Below are 20000 nucleotides of genomic sequence, written 5' to 3'. Positions count from 1 at the left end.
CATACTAACCTAACCCTAGGTAAGGTGTGTTAGAGCGAAAGACAGTAAACTCGAATGAGCCAAGAAAGAGCGGCGTACGGTGCGGGGCCGGTCGGAGCGCACCCTTTTCTCGGTGGCTGGCGGGCGAGAGAGTGCTGCGTCGCGGGCATCGGCGTCGAAAGAAGCCGAGCCGAAAAAAGTTAAAGTACAAACGTGCAAGCATACTAACCTAACCCTAGGTAAGGCATGTCAGAGCGAAAGACAGTAAACTCGAATGAGCTAAGAAAGAGCGGTGCGGGGCCGGTCGGAGCGCACCCTTTTCTCGGTGGCTGGCGGCCGAGAGAGTGCTGCGTCGCCGGCATCGGCGTCGAAAGAAGCCGAGCCGAAAAAAGTTAAAGTACAAACGTGCAAGCATACTAACCTAACCCTAGGTAATGCATGTCAGAGCGAAAGACAGTAAACTCGAATGAGCCAAGAAAGAGCGGTGCGGGGCCGGTCGGAGCGCACCCTTTTCTCGGTGGCTGGCGGGCGAGAGATTGCTGCGTCGCCGGCATCGGCGTCGAAAGAAGCCGAGCCGAAAAAAGTTAAAGTACAAACGTGCAAGCATACTAACCTAACCCTAGGTAATGCATGTCAGAGCGAAAGACAGTAAACTCGAATGAGCCAAGAAAGAGCGGTGCGGGGCCGGTCGGAGCGCACCCTTTTCTCGGTGGCTGGCGGGCGAGAGAGTGCTGCGTCGCCGGCATCGGCGTCGAAAGAAGCCGAGCCGAAAAAAGTTAAAGTACAAACGTGCAAGCATACTAACCTAACCCTAGGTAAGGCATGTCAGAGCGAAAGACAGTAAACTCGAATGAGCTAAGAAAGAGCGGTGCGGGGCCGGTCGGAGCGCACCCTTTTCTCGGTGGCTGGCGGCCGAGAGAGTGCTGCGTCGCCGGCATCGGCGTCGAAAGAAGCCGAGCCGAAAAAAGTTAAAGTACAAACGTGCAAGCATACTAACCTAACCCTAGGTAATGCATATCAGAGCGAAAGACAGTAAACTCGAATGAGCCAAGAAAGAGCGGTGCGGGGCCGGTCGGAGCGCACCCTTTTCTCGGTGGCTGGCGGGCGAGAGAGTGCTGCGTCGCCGGCATCGGCGTCGAAAGAAGCCGAGCCGAAAAAAGTTAAAGTACAAACGTGCAAGCATACTAACCTAACCCTAGGTAAGGCATGTCAGAGCGAAAGACAGTAAACTCGAATGAGCTATGAGCTAAAAAAGAGCGGTGCGGGGCCGGTCGGAGCGCACCCTTTTCTCGGTGGCTGGCGGCCGAGAGAGTGCTGCGTCGCCGGCATCGGCGTCGAAAGAAGCCGAGCCGAAAAAAGTTAAAGTACAAACGTGCAAGCATACTAACCTAACCCTAGGTAAGGCATGTCAGAGCGAAAGACAGTAAACTCGAATGAGCCAAGAAAGAGCGGTGCGGGGCCGGTCGGAGCGCACCCTTTTCTCGGTGGCTGGCGGCCGAGAGAGTGCTGCGTCGCCGGCATCGGCGTCGAAAGAAGCCGAGCCAAAAAAAGTTAAAGTACAAACGTGCAAGCATACTAACCTAACCCTAGGTAAGGCATGTCAGAGCGAAAGACAGTAAACTCGAATGAGCTAAGAAAGAGCGGTGCGGGGCCGGTCGGAGCGCACCCTTTTCTCGGTGGCTGGCGGCCGAGAGAGTGCTGCGTCGCCAGCATCGGCGTCGAAAGAAGCCGAGCCGAAAAAAGTTAAAGTACAAACGTGCAAGCATACTAACCTAACCCTAGGTAATGCATGTCAGAGCGAAAGACAGTAAACTCGAATGAGCCAAGAAAGAGCGGTGCGGGGCCGGTCGGAGCGCACCCTTTTCTCGGTGGCTGGCGGGCGAGAGAGTGCTGCGTCGCCGGCATCGGCGTCGAAAGAAGCCGAGCCGAAAAAAGTTAAAGTACAAACGTGCAAGCATACTAACCTAACCCTAGGTAAGGCATGTCAGAGCGAAAGACAGTAAACTCGAATGAGCTAAGAAAGAGCGGTGCGGGGCCGGTCGGAGCGCACCCTTTTCTCGGTGGCTGGCGGCCGAAAGAGTGCTGCGTCGCCGGCATCGGCGTCGAAAGAAGCCGAGCCGAAAAAAGTTAAAGTACAAACGTGCAAGCATACTAACCTAACCCTAGGTAAGGCATGTTAGAGCGAAAGACAGTAAACTCGAATGAGCCAATAAAGAGCGGTGCGGGGCCGGTCGGAGCGCACCCTTTTCTCGGTGGCTGGCGGGCGAGAGAGTGCTGCGTCGCCGGCATCGGCGTCGAAAGAAGCCGAGCCGAAAAAAGTTAAAGTACAAACGTGCAAGCATACTAACCTAACCCTAGGTAAGGCATGTCAGAGCGAAAGACAGTAAACTCGAATGAGCCAAGAAAGAGCGGTGCGGGGCCGGTCGGAGCGCACCCTTTTCTCGGTGGCTGGCGGCCGAGAGAGTGCTGCGTCGCCGGCATCGGCGTCGAAAGAAGCCGAGCCGAAAAAAGTTAAAGTACAAACGTGCAAGCATACTAACCTAACCCTAGGTAAGGCATGTTGGAGCGAAAGACAGTAAACTCGAATGAGCCAATAAAGAGCGGTGCGGGGCCGGTCGGAGCGCACCCTTTTCTCGGTGGCTGGCGGGCGAGAGAGTGCTGCGTCGCCGGCATCGGCGTCGAAAGAAGCCGAGCCGAAAAAAGTTAAAGTACAAACGTGCAAGCATACTAACCTAACCCTAGGTAAGGTGTGTTAGAGCGAAAGACAGTAAACTCGAATGAGCCAAGAAAGAGCGGCGTACGGTGCGGGGCCGGTCGGAGCGCACCCTTTTCTCGGTGGCTGGCGGGCGAGAGAGTGCTGCGTCGCCGGCATCGGCGTCGAAAGAAGCCGAGCCGAAAAAAGTTAAAGTACAAACGTGCAAGCATACTAACCTAACCCTAGGTAAGGCATGTCAGAGCGAAAGACAGTAAACTCGAATGAGCTAAGAAAGAGCGGTGCGGGGCCGGTCGGAGCGCACCCTTTTCTCGGTGGCTGGCGGCCGAGAGAGTGCTGCGTCGCCGGCATCGGCGTCGAAAGAAGCCGAGCCGAAAAAAGTTAAAGTACAAACGTGCAAGCATACTAACCTAACCCTAGGTAATGCATGTCAGAGCGAAAGACAGTAAACTCGAATGAGCCAAGAAAGAGCGGTGCGGGGCCGGTCGGAGCGCACCCTTTTCTCGGTGGCTGGCGGGCGAGAGAGTGCTGCGTCGCCGGCATCGGCGTCGAAAGAAGCCGAGCCGAAAAAAGTTAAAGTACAAACGTGCAAGCATACTAACCTAACCCTAGGTAAGGCATGTCAGAGCGAAAGACAGTAAACTCGAATGAGCTAAGAAAGAGCGGTGCGGGGCCGGTCGGAGCGCACCCTTTTCTCGGTGGCTGGCGGCCGAGAGAGTGCTGCGTTGCCGGCATCGGCGTCGAAAGAAGCCGAGCCGAAAAAAGTTAAAGTACAAACGTGCAAGCATACTAACCTAACCCTAGGTAAGGCATGTCAGAGCGAAAGACAGTAAACTCGAATGAGCTAAGAAAGAGCGGTGCGGGGCCGGTCGGAGCGCACCCTTTTCTCGGTGGCTGGCGGCCGAGAGAGTGCTGCGTCGCCAGCATCGGCGTCGAAAGAAGCCGAGCCGAAAAAAGTTAAAGTACAAACGTGCAAGCATACTAACCTAACCCTAGGTAATGCATGTCAGAGCGAAAGACAGTAAACTCGAATGAGCCAAGAAAGAGCGGTGCGGGGCCGGTCGGAGCGCACCCTTTTCTCGGTGGCTGGCGGGCGAGAGAGTGCTGCGTCGCCGGCATCGGCGTCGAAAGAAGCCGAGCCGAAAAAAGTTAAAGTACAAACGTGCAAGCATACTAACCTAACCCTAGGTAAGGCATGTCAGAGCGAAAGACAGTAAACTCGAATGAGCTAAGAAAGAGCGGTGCGGGGCCGGTCGGAGCGCACCCTTTTCTCGGTGGCTGGCGGCCGAGAGAGTGCTGCGTCGCCGGCATCGGCGTCGAAAGAAGCCGAGCCGAAAAAAGTTAAAGTACAAACGTGCAAGCATACTAACCTAACCCTAGGTAAGGCATGTTAGAGCGAAAGACAGTAAACTCGAATGAGCCAATAAAGAGCGGTGCGGGGCCGGTCGGAGCGCACCCTTTTCTCGGTGGCTGGCGGGCGAGAGAGTGCTGCGTCGCCGGCATCGGCGTCGAAAGAAGCCGAGCCGAAAAAAGTTAAAGTACAAACGTGCAAGCATACTAACCTAACCCTAGGTAAGGCATGTCAGAGCGAAAGACAGTAAACTCGAATGAGCTAAGAAAGAGCGGTGCGGGGCCGGTCGGAGCGCACCCTTTTCTCGGTGGCTGGCGGCCGAGAGAGTGCTGCGTCGCCGGCATCGGCGTCGAAAGAAGCCGAGCCGAAAAAAGTTAAAGTACAAACGTGCAAGCATACTAACCTAACCCTAGGTAATGCATGTCAGAGCGAAAGACAGTAAACTCGAATGAGCCAAGAAAGAGCGGTGCGGGGCCGGTCGGAGCGCACCCTTTTCTCGGTGGCTGGCGGGCGAGAGAGTGCTGCGTCGCCGGCATCGGCGTCGAAAGAAGCCGAGCCGAAAAAAGTTAAAGTACAAACGTGCAAGCATACTAACCTAACCCTAGGTAAGGCATGTCAGAGCGAAAGACAGTAAACTCGAATGAGCTAAGAAAGAGCGGTGCGGGGCCGGTCGGAGCGCACCCTTTTCTCGGTGGCTGGCGGCCGAGAGAGTGCTGCGTCGCCGGCATCGGCGTCGACAGAAGCCGAGCCGAAAAAAGTTAAAGTACAAACGTGCAAGCATACTAACCTAACCCTAGGTAAGGCATGTCAGAGCGAAAGACAGTAAACTCGAATGAGCCAAGAAAGAGCGGTGCGGGGACGGTCGGAGCGCACCCTTTTCTCGGTGGCTGGCGGCCGAGAGAGTGCTGCGTCGCCGGCATCGGCGTCGAAAGAAGCCGAGCCGAAAAAAGTTAAAGTACAAACGTGCAAGCATACTAACCTAACCCTAGGTAAGGCATGTTAGAGCGAAAGACAGTAAACTCGAATGAGCCAATAAAGAGCGGTGCGGGGCCGGTCGGAGCGCACCCTTTTCTCGGTGGCTGGCGGGCGAGAGAGTGCTGCGTCGCCGGCATCGGCGTCGAAAGAAGCCGAGCCGAAAAAAGTTAAAGTACAAACGTGCAAGCATACTAACCTAACCCTAGGTAAGGTGTGTTAGAGCGAAAGACAGTAAACTCGAATGAGCCAAGAAAGAGCGGCGTACGGTGCGGGGCCGGTCGGAGCGCACCCTTTTCTCGGTGGCTGGCGGGCGAGAGAGTGCTGCGTCGCCGGCATCGGCGTCGAAAGAAGCCGAGCCGAAAAAAGTTAAAGTACAAACGTGCAAGCATACTAACCTAACCCTAGGTAAGGCATGTCAGAGCGAAAGACAGTAAACTCGAATGAGCTAAGAAAGAGCGGTGCGGGGCCGGTCGGAGCGCACCCTTTTCTCGGTGGCTGGCGGCCGAGAGAGTGCTGCGTCGCCGGCATCGGCGTCGAAAGAAGCCGAGCCGAAAAAAGTTAAAGTACAAACGTGCAAGCATACTAACCTAACCCTAGGTAATGCATGTCAGAGCGAAAGACAGTAAACTCGAATGAGCCAAGAAAGAGCGGTGCGGGGCCGGTCGGAGCGCACCCTTTTCTCGGTGGCTGGCGGGCGAGAGAGTGCTGCGTCGCCGGCATCGGCGTCGAAAGAAGCCGAGCCGAAAAAAGTTAAAGTACAAACGTGCAAGCATACTAACCTAACCCTAGGTAAGGTGTGTTAGAGCGAAAGACAGTAAACTCGAATGAGCCAAGAAAGAGCGGCGTACGGTGCGGGGCCGGTCGGAGCGCACCCTTTTCTCGGTGGCTGGCGGGCGAGAGAGTGCTGCGTCGCCGGCATCGGCGTCGAAAGAAGCCGAGCCGAAAAAAGTTAAAGTACAAACGTGCAAGCATACTAACCTAACCCTAGGTAAGGCATGTCAGAGCGAAAGACAGTAAACTCGAATGAGCTAAGAAAGAGCGGTGCGGGGCCGGTCGGAGCGCACCCTTTTCTCGGTGGCTGGCGGCCGAGAGAGTGCTGCGTCGCCGGCATCGGCGTCGAAAGAAGCCGAGCCGAAAAAAGTTAAAGTACAAACGTGCAAGCATACTAACCTAACCCTAGGTAATGCATGTCAGAGCGAAAGACAGTAAACTCGAATGAGCCAAGAAAGAGCGGTGCGGGGCCGGTCGGAGCGCACCCTTTTCTCGGTGGCTGGCGGGCGAGAGAGTGCTGCGTCGCCGGCATCGGCGTCGAAAGAAGCCGAGCCGAAAAAAGTTAAAGTACAAACGTGCAAGCATACTAACCTAACCCTAGGTAAGGCATGTCAGAGCGAAAGACAGTAAACTCGAATGAGCTAAGAAAGAGCGGTGCGGGGCCGGTCGGAGCGCACCCTTTTCTCGGTGGCTGGCGGCCGAGAGAGTGCTGCGTCGCCGGCATCGGCGTCGAAAGAAGCCAAGCCGAAAAAAGTTAAAGTACAAACGTGCAAGCATACTAACCTAACCCTAGGTAATGCATGTCAGAGCGAAAGACAGTAAACTCGAATGAGCCAAGAAAGAGCGGTGCGGGGCCGGTCGGAGCGCACCCTTTTCTCGGTGGCTGGCGGGCGAGAGAGTGCTGCGTCGCCGGCATCGGCGTCGAAAGAAGCCGAGCCGAAAAAAGTTAAAGTACAAACGTGCAAGCATACTAACCTAACCCTAGGTAAGGCATGTCAGAGCGAAAGACAGTAAACTCGAATGAGCTAAGAAAGAGCGGTGCGGGGCCGGTCGGAGCGCACCCTTTTCTCGGTGGCTGGCGGCCGAGAGAGTGCTGCGTCGCCGGCATCGGCGTCGACAGAAGCCGAGCCGAAAAAAGTTAAAGTACAAACGTGCAAGCATACTAACCTAACCCTAGGTAAGGCATGTCAGAGCGAAAGACAGTAAACTCGAATGAGCCAAGAAAGAGCGGTGCGGGGCCGGTCGGAGCGCACCCTTTTCTCGGTGGCTGGCGGCCGAGAGAGTGCTGCGTCGCCGGCATCGGCGTCGAAAGAAGCCGAGCCGAAAAAAGTTAAAGTACAAACGTGCAAGCATACTAACCTAACCCTAGGTAAGGCATGTTAGAGCGAAAGACAGTAAACTCGAATGAGCCAATAAAGAGCGGTGCGGGGCCGGTCGGAGCGCACCCTTTTCTCGGTGGCTGGCGGGCGAGAGAGTGCTGCGTCGCCGGCATCGGCGTCGAAAGAAGCCGAGCCGAAAAAAGTTAAAGTACAAACGTGCAAGCATACTAACCTAACCCTAGGTAAGGTGTGTTAGAGCGAAAGACAGTAAACTCGAATGAGCCAAGAAAGAGCGGCGTACGGTGCGGGGCCGGTCGGAGCGCACCCTTTTCTCGGTGGCTGGCGGGCGAGAGAGTGCTGCGTCGCCGGCATCGGCGTCGAAAGAAGCCGAGCCGAAAAAAGTTAAAGTACAAACGTGCAAGCATACTAACCTAACCCTAGGTAAGGCATGTCAGAGCGAAAGACAGTAAACTCGAATGAGCTAAGAAAGAGCGGTGCGGGGCCGGTCGGAGCGCACCCTTTTCTCGGTGGCTGGCGGCCGAGAGAGTGCTGCGTCGCCGGCATCGGCGTCGAAAGAAGCCGAGCCGAAAAAAGTTAAAGTACAAACGTGCAAGCATACTAACCTAACCCTAGGTAATGCATGTCAGAGCGAAAGACAGTAAACTCGAATGAGCCAAGAAAGAGCGGTGCGGGGCCGGTCGGAGCGCACCCTTTTCTCGGTGGCTGGCGGGCGAGAGAGTGCTGCGTCGCCGGCATCGGCGTCGAAAGAAGCCGAGCCGAAAAAAGTTAAAGTACAAACGTGCAAGCATACTAACCTAACCCTAGGTAATGCATGTCAGAGCGAAAGACAGTAAACTCGAATGAGCCAAGAAAGAGCGGTGCGGGGCCGGTCGGAGCGCACCCTTTTCTCGGTGGCTGGCGGGCGAGAGAGTGCTGCGTCGCCGGCATCGGCGTCGAAAGAAGCCGAGCCGAAAAAAGTTAAAGTACAAACGTGCAAGCATACTAACCTAACCCTAGGTAAGGCATGTCAGAGCGAAAGACAGTAAACTCGAATGAGCTAAGAAAGAGCGGTGCGGGGCCGGTCGGAGCGCACCCTTTTCTCGGTGGCTGGCGGCCGAGAGAGTGCTGCGTCGCCGGCATCGGCGTCGAAAGAAGCCGAGCCGAAAAAAGTTAAAGTACAAACGTGCAAGCATACTAACCTAACCCTAGGTAATGCATGTCAGAGCGAAAGACAGTAAACTCGAATGAGCCAAGAAAGAGCGGTGCGGGGCCGGTCGGAGCGCACCCTTTTCTCGGTGGCTGGCGGACGAGAGAGTGCTGCGTCGCCGGCATCGGCGTCGAAAGAAGCCGAGCCGAAAAAAGTTAAAGTACAAACGTGCAAGCATACTAACCTAACCCTAGGTAAGGCATGTCAGAGCGAAAGACAGTAAACTCGAATGAGCTAAGAAAGAGCGGTGCGGGGCCGGTCGGAGCGCACCCTTTTCTCGGTGGCTGGCGGCCGAGAGAGTGCTGCGTCGCCGGCATCGGCGTCGAAAGAAGCCGAGCCGAGAAAAGTTAAAGTACAAACGTGCAAGCATACTAACCTAACCCTAGGTAAGGCATGTCAGAGCGAAAGACAGTAAACTCGAATGAGCCAAGAAAGAGCGGTGCGGGGCCGGTCGGAGCGCACCCTTTTCTCGGTGGCTGGCGGCCGAGAGAGTGCTGCGTCGCCGGCATCGGCGTCGAAAGAAGCCGAGCCGAAAAAAGTTAAAGTACAAACGTGCAAGCATACTAACCTAACCCTAGGTAAGGCATGTCAGAGCGAAAGACAGTAAACTCGAATGAGCTAAGAAAGAGCGGTGCGGGGCCGGTCGGAGCGCACCCTTTTCTCGGTGGCTGGCGGCCGAGAGAGTGCTGCGTCGCCAGCATCGGCGTCGAAAGAAGCCGAGCCGAAAAAAGTTAAAGTACAAACGTGCAAGCATACTAACCTAACCCTAGGTAATGCATGTCAGAGCGAAAGACAGTAAACTCGAATGAGCCAAGAAAGAGCGGTGCGGGGCCGGTCGGAGCGCACCCTTTTCTCGGTGGCTGGCGGGCGAGAGAGTGCTGCGTCGCCGGCATCGGCGTCGAAAGAAGCCGAGCCGAAAAAAGTTAAAGTACAAACGTGCAAGCATACTAACCTAACCCTAGGTAAGGCATGTCAGAGCGAAAGACAGTAAACTCGAATGAGCTAAGAAAGAGCGGTGCGGGGCCGGTCGGAGCGCACCCTTTTCTCGGTGGCTGGCGGCCGAGAGAGTGCTGCGTCGCCGGCATCGGCGTCGAAAGAAGCCGAGCCGAAAAAAGTTAAAGTACAAACGTGCAAGCATACTAACCTAACCCTAGGAAAGGCATGTTAGAGCGAAAGACAGTAAACTCGAATGAGCCAATAAAGAGCGGTGCGGGGCCGGTCGGAGCGCACCCTTTTCTCGGTGGCTGGCGGGCGAGAGAGTGCTGCGTCGCCGGCATCGGCGTCGAAAGAAGCCGAGCCGAAAAAAGTTAAAGTACAAACGTGCAAGCATACTAACCTAACCCTAGGTAAGGCATGTCAGAGCGAAAGACAGTAAACTCGAATGAGCTAAGAAAGAGCGGTGCGGGGCCGGTCGGAGCGCACCCTTTTCTCGGTGGCTGGCGGCCGAGAGAGTGCTGCGTCGCCGGCATCGGCGTCGAAAGAAGCCGAGCCGAAAAAAGTTAAAGTACAAACGTGCAAGCATACTAACCTAACCCTAGGTAATGCATGTCAGAGCGAAAGACAGTAAACTCGAATGAGCCAAGAAAGAGCGGTGCGGGGCCGGTCGGAGCGCACCCTTTTCTCGGTGGCTGGCGGGCGAGAGAGTGCTGCGTCGCCGGCATCGGCGTCGAAAGAAGCCGAGCCGAAAAAAGTTAAAGTACAAACGTGCAAGCATACTAACCTAACCCTAGGTAAGGCATGTCAGAGCGAAAGACAGTAAACTCGAATGAGCTAAGAAAGAGCGGTGCGGGGCCGGTCGGAGCGCACCCTTTTCTCGGTGGCTGGCGGCCGAGAGAGTGCTGCGTCGCCGGCATCGGCGTCGACAGAAGCCGAGCCGAAAAAAGTTAAAGTACAAACGTGCAAGCATACTAACCTAACCCTAGGTAAGGCATGTCAGAGCGAAAGACAGTAAACTCGAATGAGCCAAGAAAGAGCGGTGCGGGGCCGGTCGGAGCGCACCCTTTTCTCGGTGGCTGGCGGCCGAGAGAGTGCTGCGTCGCCGGCATCGGCGTCGAAAGAAGCCGAGCCGAAAAAAGTTAAAGTACAAACGTGCAAGCATACTAACCTAACCCTAGGTAAGGCATGTTAGAGCGAAAGACAGTAAACTCGAATGAGCCAATAAAGAGCGGTGCGGGGCCGGTCGGAGCGCACCCTTTTCTCGGTGGCTGGCGGGCGAGAGAGTGCTGCGTCGCCGGCATCGGCGTCGAAAGAAGCCGAGCCGAAAAAAGTTAAAGTACAAACGTGCAAGCATACTAACCTAACCCTAGGTAAGGTGTGTTAGAGCGAAAGACAGTAAACTCGAATGAGCCAAGAAAGAGCGGCGTACGGTGCGGGGCCGGTCGGAGCGCACCCTTTTCTCGGTGGCTGGCGGGCGAGAGAGTTCTGCGTCGCCGGCATCGGCGTCGAAAGAAGCCGAGCCGAAAAAAGTTAAAGTACAAACTTGCAAGCATACTAACCTAACCCTAGGTAAAGCATGTCAGAGCGAAAGACAGTAAACTCGAATGAGCTAAGAAAGAGCGGTGCGGGGCCGGTCGGAGCGCACCCTTTTCTCGGTGGCTGGCGGCCGAGGGAGTGCTGCGTCGCCGGCATCGGCGTCGAAAGAAGCCGAGCCGAAAAAAGTTAAAGTACAAACGTGCAAGCATACTAACCTAACCCTAGGTAATGCATGTCAGAGCGAAAGACAGTAAACTCGAATGAGCCAAGAAAGAGCGGTGCGGGGCCGGTCGGAGCGCACCCTTTTCTCGGTGGCTGGCGGGCGAGAGAGTGCTGCGTCGCCGGCATCGGCGTCGAAAGAAGCCGAGCCGAAAAAAGTTAAAGTACAAACGTGCAAGCATACTAACCTAACCCTAGGTAATGCATGTCAGAGCGAAAGACAGTAAACTCGAATGAGCCAAGAAAGAGCGGTGCGGGGCCGGTCGGAGCGCACCCTTTTCTCGGTGGCTGGCGGGCGAGAGAGTGCTGCGTCGCCGGCATCGGCGTCGAAAGAAGCCGAGCCGAAAAAAGTTAAAGTACAAACGTGCAAGCATACTAACCTAACCCTAGGTAAGGCATGTCAGAGCGAAAGACAGTAAACTCGAATGAGCTAAGAAAGAGCGGTGCGGGGCCGGTCGGAGCGCACCCTTTTCTCGGTGGCTGGCGGGCGAGAGAGTGCTGCGTCGCCGGCATCGGCGTCGAAAGAAGCCGAGCCGAAAAAAGTTAAAGTACAAACGTGCAAGCATACTAACCTAACCCTAGGTAATGCATGTCAGAGCGAAAGACAGTAAACTCGAATGAGCCAAAAAAGAGCGGTGCGGGGCCGGTCGGAGCGCACCCTTTTCTCGGTGGCTGGCGGGCGAGAGAGTGCTGCGTCGCCGGCATCGGCGTCGAAAGAAGCCGAGCCGAAAAAAGTTAAAGTACAAACGTGCAAGCATACTAACCTAACCCTAGGTAAGGCATGTCAGAGCGAAAGACAGTAAACTCGAATGAGCTAAGAAAGAGCGGTGCGGGGCCGGTCGGAGCGCACCCTTTTCTCGGTGGCTGGCGGCCGAGAGAGTGCTGCGTCGCCGGCATCGGCGTCGAAAGAAGCCGAGCCGAAAAAAGTTAAAGTACAAACGTGCAAGCATACTAACCTAACCCTAGGTAATGCATGTCAGAGCGAAAGACAGTAAACTCGAATGAGCCAAGAAAGAGCGGTGCGGGGCCGGTCGGAGCGCACCCTTTTCTCGGTGGCTGGCGGACGAGAGAGTGCTGCGTCGCCGGCATCGGCGTCGAAAGAAGCCGAGCCGAAAAAAGTTAAAGTACAAACGTGCAAGCATACTAACCTAACCCTAGGTAAGGCATGTCAGAGCGAAAGACAGTAAACTCGAATGAGCTAAGAAAGAGCGGTGCGGGGCCGGTCGGAGCGCACCCTTTTCTCGGTGGCTGGCGGCCGAGAGAGTGCTGCGTCGCTGGCATCGGCGTCGAAAGAAGCCGAGCCGAAAAAAGTTAAAGTACAAACGTGCAAGCATACTAACCTAACCCTAGGTAAGGCATGTCAGAGCGAAAGACAGTAAACTCGAATGAGCCAAGAAAGAGCGGTGCGGGGCCGGTCGGAGCGCACCCTTTTCTCGGTGGCTGGCGGCCGAGAGAGTGCTGCGTCGCCGGCATCGGCGTCGAAAGAAGCCGAGCCGAAAAAAGTTAAAGTACAAACGTGCAAGCATACTAACCTAACCCTAGGTAAGGCATGTCAGAGCGAAAGACAGTAAACTCGAATGAGCTAAGAAAGAGCGGTGCGGGGCCGGTCGGAGCGCACCCTTTTCTCGGTGGCTGGCGGCCGAGAGAGTGCTGCGTCGCCGGCATCGGCGTCGAAAGAAGCCGAGCCGAAAAAAGTTAAAGTACAAACGTGCAAGCATACTAACCTAACCCTAGGTAATGCATGTCAGAGCGAAAGACAGTAAACTCGAATGAGCCAAGAAAGAGCGGTGCGGGGCCGGTCGGAGCGCACCCTTTTCTCGGTGGCTGGCGGGCGAGAGAGTGCTGCGTCGCCGGCATCGGCGTCGAAAGAAGCCGAGCCGAAAAAAGTTAAAGTACAAACGTGCAAGCATACTAACCTAACCCTAGGTAAGGCATGTCAGAGCGAAAGACAGTAAACTCGAATGAGCTAAGAAAGAGCGGTGCGGGGCCGGTCGGAGCGCACCCTTTTCTCGGTGGCTGGCGGCCGAGAGAGTGCTGCGTCGCCGGCATCGGCGTCGACAGAAGCCGAGCCGAAAAAAGTTAAAGTACAAACGTGCAAGCATACTAACCTAACCCTAGGTAAGGCATGTCAGAGCGAAAGACAGTAAACTCGAATGAGCCAAGAAAGAGCGGTGCGGGGCCGGTCGGAGCGCACCCTTTTCTCGGTGGCTGGCGGCCGAGAGAGTGCTGCGTCGCCGGCATCGGCGTCGAAAGAAGCCGAGCCGAAAAAAGTTAAAGTACAAACGTGCAAGCATACTAACCTAACCCTAGGTAAGGCATGTTAGAGCGAAAGACAGTAAACTCGAATGAGCCAATAAAGAGCGGTGCGGGGCCGGTCGGAGCGCACCCTTTTCTCGGTGGCTGGCGGGCGAGAGAGTGCTGCGTCGCCGGCATCGGCGTCGAAAGAAGCCGAGCCGAAAAAAGTTAAAGTACAAACGTGCAAGCATACTAACCTAACCCTAGGTAAGGTGTGTTAGAGCGAAAGACAGTAAACTCGAATGAGCCAAGAAAGAGCGGCGTACGGTGCGGGGCCGGTCGGAGCGCACCCTTTTCTCGGTGGCTGGCGGGCGAGAGAGTGCTGCGTCGCCGGCATCGGCGTCGAAAGAAGCCGAGCCGAAAAAAAATAAAGTACAAACTTGCAAGCATACTAACCTAACCCTAGGTAAGGCATGTCAGAGCGAAAGACAGTAAACTCGAATGAGCTAAGAAAGAGCGGTGCGGGGCCGGTCGGAGCGCACCCTTTTCTCGGTGGCTGGCGGCCGAGAGAGTGCTGCGTCGCCGGCATCGGCGTCGAAAGAAGCCGAGCCGAAAAAAGTTAAAGTACAAACGTGCAAGCATACTAACCTAACCCTAGGTAATGCATGTCAGAGCGAAAGACAGTAAACTCGAATGAGCCAAGAAAGAGCGGTGCGGGGCCGGTCGGAGCGCACCCTTTTCTCGGTGGCTGGCGGGCGAGAGAGTGCTGCGTCGCCGGCATCGGCGTCGAAAGAAGCCGAGCCGAAAAAAGTTAAAGTACAAACGTGCAAGCATACTAACCTAACCCTAGGTAATGCATGTCAGAGCGAAAGACAGTAAACTCGAATGAGCCAAGAAAGAGCGGTGCGGGGCCGGTCGGAGCGCACCCTTTTCTCGGTGGCTGGCGGGCGAGAGAGTGCTGCGTCGCCGGCATCGGCGTCGAAAGAATCCGAGCCGAAAAAAGTTAAAGTACAAACGTGCAAGCATACTAACCTAACCCTAGGTAAGGCATGTCAGAGCGAAAGACAGTAAACTCGAATGAGCTAAGAAAGAGCGGTGCGGGGCCGGTCGGAGCGCACCCTTTTCTCGGTGGCTGGCGGCCGAGAGAGTGCTGCGTCGCCGGCATCGGCGTCGAAAGAAGCCGAGCCGAAAAAAGTTAAAGTACAAACGTGCAAGCATACTAACCTAACCCTAGGTAATGCATGTCAGAGCGAAAGAGAGTAAACTCGAATGAGCCAAGAAAGAGCGGTGCGGGGCCGGTCGGAGCGCACCCTTTTCTCGGTGGCTGGCGGGCGAGAGAGTGCTGCGTCGCCGGCATCGGCGTCGAAAGAAGCCGAGCCGAAAAAAGTTAAAGTACAAACGTGCAAGCATACTAACCTAACCCTAGGTAAGGCATGTCAGAGCGAAAGACAGTAAACTCGAATGAGCTAAGAAAGAGCGGTGCGGGGCCGGTCGGAGCGCACCCTTTTCTCGGTGGCTGGCGGCCGAGAGAGTGCTGCGTCGCCGGCATCGGCGTCGAAAGAAGCCGAGCCGAAAAAAGTTAAAGTACAAACGTGCAAGCATACTAACCTAACCCTAGGTAAGGCATGTCAGAGCGAAAGACAGTAAACTCGAATGAGCCAAGAAAGAGCGGTGCGGGGCCGGTCGGAGCGCACCCTTTTCTCGGTGGCTGGCGGGCGAGAGAGTGCTGCGTCGCCGGCATCGGCGTCGAAAGAAGCCGAGCCGAAAAAAGTTAAAGTACAAACGTGCAAGCATACTAACCTAACCCTAGGTAAGGCATGTCAGAGCGAAAGACAGTAAACTCGAATGAGCTAAGAAAGAGCGGTGCGGGGCCGGTCGGAGCGCACCCTTTTCTCGGTGGCTGGCGGCCGAGAGAGTGCTGCGTCGCCAGCATCGGCGTCGAAAGAAGCCGAGCCGAAAAAAGTTAAAGTACAAACGTGCAAGCATACTAACCTAACCCTAGGTAATGCATGTCAGAGCGAAAGAGAGTAAACTCGAATGAGCCAAGAAAGAGCGGTGCGGGGCCGGTCGGAGCGCACCCTTTTCTCGGTGGCTGGCGGGCGAGAGAGTGCTGCGTCGCCGGCATCGGCGTCGAAAGAAGCCGAGCCGAAAAAAGTTAAAGTACAAACGTGCAAGCATACTAACCTAACCCTAGGTAAGGCATGTCAGAGCGAAAGACAGTAAACTCGAATGAGCTAAGAAAGAGCGGTGCGGGGCCGGTCGGAGCGCACCCTTTTCTCGGTGGCTGGCGGCCGAGAGAGTGCTGCGTCGCCGGCATCGGCGTCGAAAGAAGCCGAGCCGAAAAAAGTTAAAGTACAAACGTGCAAGCATACTAACCTAACCCTAGGTAAGGCATGTCAGAGCGAAAGACAGTAAACTCGAATGAGCCAAGAAAGAGCGGTGCGGGGCCGGTCGGAGCGCACCCTTTTCTCGGTGGCTGGCGGGCGAGAGAGTGCTGCGTCGCCGGCATCGGCGTCGAAAGAAGCCGAGCCGAAAAAAGTTAAAGTACAAACGTGCAAGCATACTAACCTAACCCTAGGTAAGGCATGTCAGAGCGAAAGACAGTAAACTCGAATGAGCTAAGAAAGAGCGGTGCGGGGCCGGTCGGAGCGCACCCTTTTCTCGGTGGCTGGCGGCCGAGAGAGTGCTGCGTCGCCAGCATCGGCGTCGAAAGAAGCCGAGCCGAAAAAAGTTAAAGTACAAACGTGCAAGCATACTAACCTAACCCTAGGTAATGCATGTCAGAGCGAAAGACAGTAAACTCGAATGAGCCAAGAAAGAGCGGTGCGGGGCCGGTCGGAGCGCACCCTTTTCTCGGTGGCTGGCGGGCGAGAGAGTGCTGCGTCGCCGGCATCGGCGTCGAAAGAAGCCGAGCCGAAAAAAGTTAAAGTACAAACGTGCAAGCATACTAACCTAACCCTAGGTAAGGCATGTCAGAGCGAAAGACAGTAAACTCGAATGAGCTAAGAAAGAGCGGTGCGGGGCCGGTCGGAGCGCACCCTTTTCTCGGTGGCTGGCGGCCGAGAGAGTGCTGCGTCGCCGGCATCGGCGTCGAAAGAAGCCGAGCCGAAAAAAGTTAAAGTACAAACGTGCAAGCATACTAACCTAACCCTAGGTAAGGCATGTCAGAGCGAAAGACAGTAAACTCGAATGAGCCAAGAAAGAGCGGTGCGGGGCCGGTCGGAGCGCACCCTTTTCTCGGTGGCTGGCGGGCGAGAGAGTGCTGCGTCGCCGGCATCGGCGTCGAAAGAAGCCGAGCCGAAAAAAGTTAAAGTACAAACGTGCAAGCATACTAACCTAACCCTAGGTAAGGCATGTCAGAGCGAAAGACAGTAAACTCGAATGAGCTAAGAAAGAGCGGTGCGGGGCCGGTCGGAGCGCACCCTTTTCTCGGTGGCTGGCGGCCGAGAGAGTGCTGCGTCGCCAGCATCGGCGTCGAAAGAAGCCGAGCCGAAAAAAGTTAAAGTACAAACGTGCAAGCATACTAACCTAACCCTAGGTAATGCATGTCAGAGCGAAAGACAGTAAACTCGAATGAGCCAAGAAAGAGCGGTGCGGGGCCGGTCGGAGCGCACCCTTTTCTCGGTGGCTGGCGGGCGAGAGAGTGCTGCGTCGCCGGCATCGGCGTCGAAAGAAGCCGAGCCGAAAAAAGTTAAAGTACAAACGTGCAAGCATACTAACCTAACCCTAGGTAAGGCATGTCAGAGCGAAAGACAGTAAACTCGAATGAGCTAAGAAAGAGCGGTGCGGAGCCGGTCGGAGCGCACCCTTTTCTCGGTGGCTGGCGGCCGAGAGAGTGCTGCGTCGCCGGCATCGGCGTCGAAAGAAGCCGAGCCGAAAAAAGTTAAAGTACAAACGTGCAAGCATACTAACCTAACCCTAGGTAAGGCATGTCAGAGCGAAAGACAGTAAACTCGAATGAGCTAAGAAAGAGCGGTGCGGGGCCGGTCGGAGCGCACCCTTTTCTCGGTGGCTGGCGGCCGAGAGAGTGCTGCGTCGCCGGCATCGGCGTCGAAAGAAGCCGAGCCGAAAAAAGTTAAAGTACAAACGTGCAAGCATACTAACCTAACCCTAGGTAAGGCATGTCAGAGCGAAAGACAGTAAACTCGAATGAGCCAAGAAAGAGCGGTGCGGGGCCGGTCGGAGCGCACCCTTTTCTCGGTGGCTGGCGGCCGAGAGAGTGCTGCGTCGCCGGCATCGGCGTCGAAAGAAGCCGAGCCGAAAAAAGTTAAAGTACAAACGTGCAAGCATACTAACCTAACCCTAGGTAAGGCATGTTAGAGCGAAAGACAGTAAACTCGAATGAGCCAATAAAGAACGGTGCGGGGCCGGTCGGAGCGCACCCTTTTCTCGGTGGCTGGCGGGCGAGAGAGTGCTGCGTCGCCGGCATCGGCGTCGAAAGAAGCCGAGCCGAAAAAAGTTAAAGTACAAACGTGCAAGCATACTAACCTAACCCTAGGTAAGGCATGTCAGAGCGAAAGACAGTAAACTCGAATGAGCTAAGAAAGAGCGGTGCGGGGCCGGTCGGAGCGCACCCTTTTCTCGGTGGCTGGCGGGCGAGAGAGTGCTGCGTCGCCGGCATCGGCGTCGAAAGAAGCCGAGCCGAAAAAAGTTAAAGTACAAACGTGCAAGCATACTAACCTAACCCTAGGTAAGGCATGTCAGAGCGAAAGACAGTAAACTCGAATGAGCCAAGAAAGAGCGGCGTACGGTGCGGGGCCGGTCGGAGCGCACCCTTTTCTCGGTGGCTGGCGGGCGAGAGAGTGCTGCGTCGCCGGCATCGGCGTCGAAAAAAGCCGAGCCAAAAAAAGTTAAAGTACAAACGCGATGCTAATGAGCGAGCCGTTGTCTCGACTAATATGTAGGGGGCGTTCGATCGAGCGTCTGGCTTGAGCGCTTGTCGGCCTAGCAGAACGGTCGCATTGTTATGCCCGGGTTTTAGGCACCGCTGCAGGCGGCCGGCAGAGCTCTTGTTTGTGCAAAACTGAATGGATCGAGCCCGAGAGAGGGCGAGCAAATAAAAAACGCAAATCGCTCCGCCTGGCACTGCCGGCGAGAGCGTGGACGTCGCGGCCAGCGACTGTCGAAGCTGAGTACGGCCGCAGGCGATCGCCTCGGTCTTAAACGAATGCGACGAGCACGCGCCGGGCGGCCCAGCAAGGGCCGAGCGCAGCTGTCGCAGCTATCTGGTTGATCCTGCCAGTAGTGATATGCTTGTCTCAAAGATTAAGCCATGCAGGTGCAAGTACGAGTTCTCGTAAAGCGAAACTGCGAATGGCTCATTAAATCAGTCTTGGTTTATTTGGTCTCGTAAGCGAAGTGGATAACTGTGGTAATTCTAGAGCTAATACATGCATTAAGCGCCGACTTCGGGAGGCGCGCTTTTATCAGATCAAAACCGACCGGGTTCGTCCTGTGACGTTTGATGACTCTGGATAACCACGCGGATCGTACGGTCTCTGCACCGACGACGTATCATTCAAGTGTCTGCCCTATCAACTGTCGAAGGTACGCTACGTGCCTACCTTTGTGATAACGGGTAACGGGGAATCAGGGTTCGATTCCGGAGAGGGAGCCTGAGAAACGGCTACCACATCCAAGGAAGGCAGCAGGCGCGCAAATTACCCATTCCCGACACGGGGAGGTAGTGACGAAAAATAACAATACAGGACTCTAACGAGGCCCTGTAATTGGAATGAGTACATCCTAAAACTCTTAACGAGTATCCATTGGAGGGCAAGTCTGGTGCCAGCAGCCGCGGTAATTCCAGCTCCAACAGTGTATGCTAAAGTTGTTGCGGTTGAAAAGCTCGTAGTTGGATTTTGGGCGAGCGCCGCCGGTCCGTCGCAAGGCGTGTCACTGGTTGCGTTCGCCTCACCTTCGGTTCTCCGTCGGTGCTCTTGACTGAGTGTCGGCGGTGGCCGATAAGTTTACTTTGAAAAAATTAGAGTGTTCAAAGCAGGCTGTTCGCCTGCATAGTGTTGCATGGAATAATGGAATAGGACCTCGGTTCTATTTTGTTTGGTTTTCGGAGCACGAGGTAATGATTAAGAGGGACAGACGGGGGCGTCCGTACTCTGCCGTTAGAGGTGAAATTCTTGGATCGGCGGAAGACGAACTACTGCGAAAGCATTCGCCAAGAATGTTTTCTTTAATCAAGAGCGAAAGTCAGAGGTTCGAAGACGATCAGATACCGTCCTAGTTCTGACTATAAACGATGCCAACTAGCGATCGGGAGGCGTTACCATGACGACCTTTCCGGCAGCTTCCGGGAAACCAAAGTCTTTGGGTTCCGGGGGAAGTATGGTTGCAAAGCTGAAACTTAAAGGAATTGACGGAAGGGCACCACCAGGAGTGGAGCCTGCGGCTTAATTTGACTCAACACGGGGAAACTCACCCGGCCCGGACACAGGTAGGATTGACAGATTGAGAGCTCTTTCTTGATTCTGTGGGTGGTGGTGCATGGCCGTTCTTAGTTGGTGGAGCGATTTGTCTGGTTAATTCCGATAACGAACGAGACTCTGGCATGCTAAATAGTTACGCGACCTTCTCGGTCGGCGTCTAACTTCTTAGAGGGACTAGTGGCGTTTAGCCACACGAGATTGAGCAATAACAGGTCTGTGATGCCCTCAGATGTCCGGGGCCGCACGCGCGCTACACTGAGTGAAGCAGCGAGTGTCTAACCTAGGCCGAAAGGTCCGGGTAACCCGTTGAACCTCA

At 55.4% G+C, this 20000-nt stretch overlaps 1 non-coding gene across 1 annotated transcript in view; it reads left to right on the top strand.

The window, feature by feature from the left end:
* Positions 1-18463: 18463 nt before the first annotated feature.
* Positions 18464-20000, top strand: part of LOC144424931 (small subunit ribosomal RNA) — a 1811-nt gene continuing 274 nt past the window's right edge. The window contains exon 1 of the ribosomal RNA XR_013477150.1: positions 18464-20000. This exon is cut by the window's right edge and continues 274 nt beyond it. This is a non-coding gene — a ribosomal RNA (small subunit ribosomal RNA).

The sequence above is a fragment of the Styela clava genome, chromosome 6 (genome assembly GCF_964204865.1).
Source record: "Styela clava chromosome 6, kaStyClav1.hap1.2, whole genome shotgun sequence".
Lineage (NCBI taxonomy): Eukaryota > Metazoa > Chordata > Ascidiacea > Stolidobranchia > Styelidae > Styela > Styela clava.
The sequence above is the reverse complement of the archived record's forward strand: the minus strand, read 5'-3'. Positions and strand labels throughout refer to the sequence as shown.